Source organism: Marmota flaviventris, unplaced genomic scaffold (assembly GCF_047511675.1).
Source record: "Marmota flaviventris isolate mMarFla1 unplaced genomic scaffold, mMarFla1.hap1 Scaffold_49, whole genome shotgun sequence".
Classification (NCBI taxonomy): domain Eukaryota; kingdom Metazoa; phylum Chordata; class Mammalia; order Rodentia; family Sciuridae; genus Marmota; species Marmota flaviventris.
The window spans coordinates 2,729,801-2,733,572 of NW_027288305.1; the positions used below are offsets into that span (position 1 = coordinate 2,729,801).

The 3,772-nt window shown below is 49.7% G+C and overlaps 1 pseudogene; it reads right to left on the bottom strand.

The window, feature by feature from the left end:
* Nucleotides 1-2,168: 2,168 nt before the first annotated feature.
* Nucleotides 2,169-3,389, bottom strand: LOC139704316 (protein L-Myc pseudogene; annotated as a pseudogene).
* Nucleotides 3,390-3,772: the final 383 nt, after the last annotated feature.

Consider the following 3,772-nt stretch of genomic DNA (forward strand, 5'->3'; position numbering starts at 1 on the left):
CTCAGGACCATGTCCCGCCCAGCTTTCTGTCAGCCAGGCCACACCCAGCAGGAAGCAGGGAGGGAATGAGCTGGGTGCATCGTTGCTTTGTTGCTTAAGGACTTTAAAAAAATAAGATAAAATTCACATAATACAGAATTAAAATAGGGTTTTATCACATTCACAGAGTGATGCAAACACTGCCTCTATCAAGTTCCAAAACTGTGGCGCTCGGCCCTGGCAACCTCTGATCTATGTTATTTTTCTCTGGATTTCCCAATTTTTGTATATATATATATATATATATATATATATATATATATATATTTTTTTTTTTTTTTTTTTTTTTTGAGAAATCTTTTATTAGAAGATGTCCCAGAAGGCAACAGTTTAAAATCAGGCAATCAGTAATCACAACTAAACACAAAATTTCAGGTAAACTTGCCTTTCAAAATAAAATCAGACCGTTGCAACAGAATTGCCCAGGAGGTTTTTTTTTTCCTTGTACAAAAACAGTTAACACCACTTTGCAAAATGCATACAAAAATACAGTATATAAAAAAAAAGACTCACCCCAGCATAATACCCAGAAGCAGCTTATAAAACACGAGCCATCAAGGTGAGACATTAGTAAACTACTCCCCTCCCCACCTGTCCTCCTAAGACAATTCCAGAAGTCAGCTGGCTCCTGAAAATCCTGCTCCACAAGGTAGAGTGGCTAGTTCCAAAATTTCCACTGGGATTCTGAGGCCAGGAAGCAAACTCAGAAAGAAACCATGGTGGACAGTGGGTTTGGAAATAGCAGCTGGTTTGACAGAGCCTCAAACTGTGCTTTCCTTCCCCCCTCCCCAATTCCAAACCCAGAGCCAGAAGGCACCTGCTGTCCTGGGCAGCAGAGAGGCTGATCCTTCTTCCAGGACAGGCTTAGGGGTTCCTGTGCTTGCCCACATGACATTTGCTGGGTTGGGTGTCTTTCCCAGATTGGAGGCTGCACCTCGATTCCACTTAGAGCTAGAGAGTCCAGCTGGGGCAAAATCCATTATGGTTGGTTAAACAGAGCTCCTGCAGGCGCTTTTAAGATCCACCAAGAAATAAGTCCACCTTCTGGAGCACTGGATGAGTCCTAATGGCTCTCAGAACCTCAGTAAGGCCCAGATTCTGGGAAAAGGATCTGACTCATGTCAGACTAGCAGGGAACCAGGTTGGTGGCTACAGAGCCAGCAAGCTCCTTGGAGTTGCATGAGAATGACAGGTTTGCACAGTTCCAGTAGAACTTCAAATGGAGTCAAGGATTGAGATGAGAGGCAGGTAGGTAGAAAGAGGAAGAGTTACAGAGTGCTTCCTTCTGAGGTGCCTTACACCTGCCTTGAGAAAAGATCCCATGATGGGCCTCAAATGCCCCTTGGAAAACACCTGGGCAGGGAACAAGTTCATGGGCCAGGACTCCAAGCCTTTCCCAGGCCCCAAGCCAGGATCCATTTTCCTGTTTCTTGGAGGAAATATTTTGACCTGTGGGAAAGGGTACTGTAGAGCCCATTGCATAACAAAAGCAGAATGAGTCAAAAAAATGTCCTTTAAGTAAGGACAGAAAGGTCCCTCCTTCAGAGGAGAGGGTCCAAAGGGCTCTAAGACAAAGAATCTGAGGCCAAGCTTTTTCAATGTTCTCAAGGTCGCAGCATTCAGAGTAAGTAGACAGGTGTCCCCTAACATCATAATATAAACTAAAGGTTTGCACTCTTTAGGTACTGTAAAGTGTCTGACAGTGAGGTAATGGTCCATGTTGTTCAAGTCTGTGAGCTTGCCTTCACCCAAGACAGCTCGTGTGTCTCCTGGAAAAAGGAGCCTCAGGGAGAGCATCCAGGCCCAGCTGTCCTTGCATCACCCCCAGAGACACCAGCGGGAGCATCCTTTCCTAGCGTAAAGCTCCTGCAGAGTGTGAGATTTCATGCAGGCTGGATCCCCCCACCCCCAACATCCACCACCTGTTGCATAGCATCTGTCAGCCTTTTCTTCAGAGCTAGTGGGCTAGGCTGACCCCAAGGCTCCTCAGTCAGCTGCCTGCTGAGAAGCCAAAGGCGCCAGAGAGGACACAGCACTCCCATGAGTCAGGAAAGAGGGAGAGCTGTTTCAAAGTTTCCAAGAATGCAAGCCCTTATTGTGTGTGCACTGGCTGCAATGCATTCTGGGATCTACTGTTCAGACTGTCCCACCGTAACCAAAATGTGCAAATTACTAAAGGGGAAAGGGAGGTTAAAAAATACACTGTCTTTGTAAGACAGAAGAGTCAGGCTTTTGGTCAGTTTGTAGCCACTGAGGTACGCAATTCTTTTCTGCAGTTGCTGCTGCCGGCACCGCAGCTGCCTTTTCTCTGTAGCCATCCTCGTCTCAGCGCCCACCAGGGCTTGCAAGTATTCCAAGGCCTTGCTCAGGATCACTACTTTGGGGGCCTTCGAGCAGCTGGCCAGGGTGGGTACCTGGTCCCTCAGGGCTAAGAACCTAGAGCGGAGGTCATTCCGTCTTTTGCGCTCCAAGAAATTATGGTTCTTCCTCTTGGTCACATCCTCAGTAGCAGAACTGACAGGTTTGGGGTGGCAGGACTGAGGAGTCTCACTTTCCACAGGCGGGGGACTCACAATCTCTTCATCCTCCTCATCCTCCTTCTCCTCGGGGGGCTTCTCTCTCCAGAGTCTCTTCTTGGGGACCCCTCTCTGGACCTCTTCTTGGGAGCAACTTTCTGGAGGAAAACGGGCAGCATAGTTGCGCTGTTGCTGATGGATGGAGATGTGGGGGTGTCTCATGCAGGGATCCAAAGGATCTGCTCTCACCGTGATGGTGACTGGCTTCCGTATACCCAGAGACTGTGTCTTCTCCACTGTCACAACATCAATTTCTTCACTCTCCGAGTCGCTTGGGCTCTCGGACCCAGAGCAGGCCTGGGTCTTGGGTTCTCCCAGCTGACAGGGGGTGGCGGGCGCCGGGTTGCCGGCTTCAAGGCTGGGAGTGCAGTCCGGGATGGCGGGCGCCTTGGGCGGGTTCCCCCGGGGGGCGCCGGGGGTGAGCCGGTCGCTCACCGCTCTCTCCAGCCTTTCCCGGGCAGAGAAGCCGCTCCACATGCAGTCACGGCGGATGATGGAAGCGTAGTTCCTTCCCGAAGCTTTAGAGTGACCCCGAGATTCCGCCTCGTCCCCAGCCCCCCCTCCAGGCCACGGCTCCGGGGGGCCAATCCCAGGGGCTGGGTCGCCGGCGCCGGGACCAGAGCCCCAGGGCGGCGACGTGGGGGGCGACAGCACCAGCTCGAATTTCTTCCAGATGTCCTCGCTGGGCGCCGTGGAGCGGTAGAAATCCTCCCCGCAGTCATAGTCGTAGAAATAGTGCTGGTACGAGTCGAAGTCCATGTCCGCTCCCTCGCTCCCGCTGCCCGCCGCCTGGAGCGGACCGGCTCCCCGCAGGCTCGGGGCAGCCCGGCAGCCCGCACCAATTCTTGTATATTTTGCAGAAATGGAATCATGTCATATCTGACCTCATGTGTGTGGTCTATTTCACTTAGCATAATGTTTTCAAGGTTTAACCTAATCATGTTAGTACTTCATTCATATTCATGGTTGAGTAATATTCCATTGTATGGATATACCACAATTGTTTATCCATTTGATTGTTTTTGAACTTTTGGATTATTTCCCCCTTTTCAGTGAACATCTGTGAAAAATAATTTTTTGAGGGGGAAAGTTCCTACTTTTATTATTTATTCATATGATAATTTTGTGGTTAGCTTTTTGTGGGGACTTCTAGACTT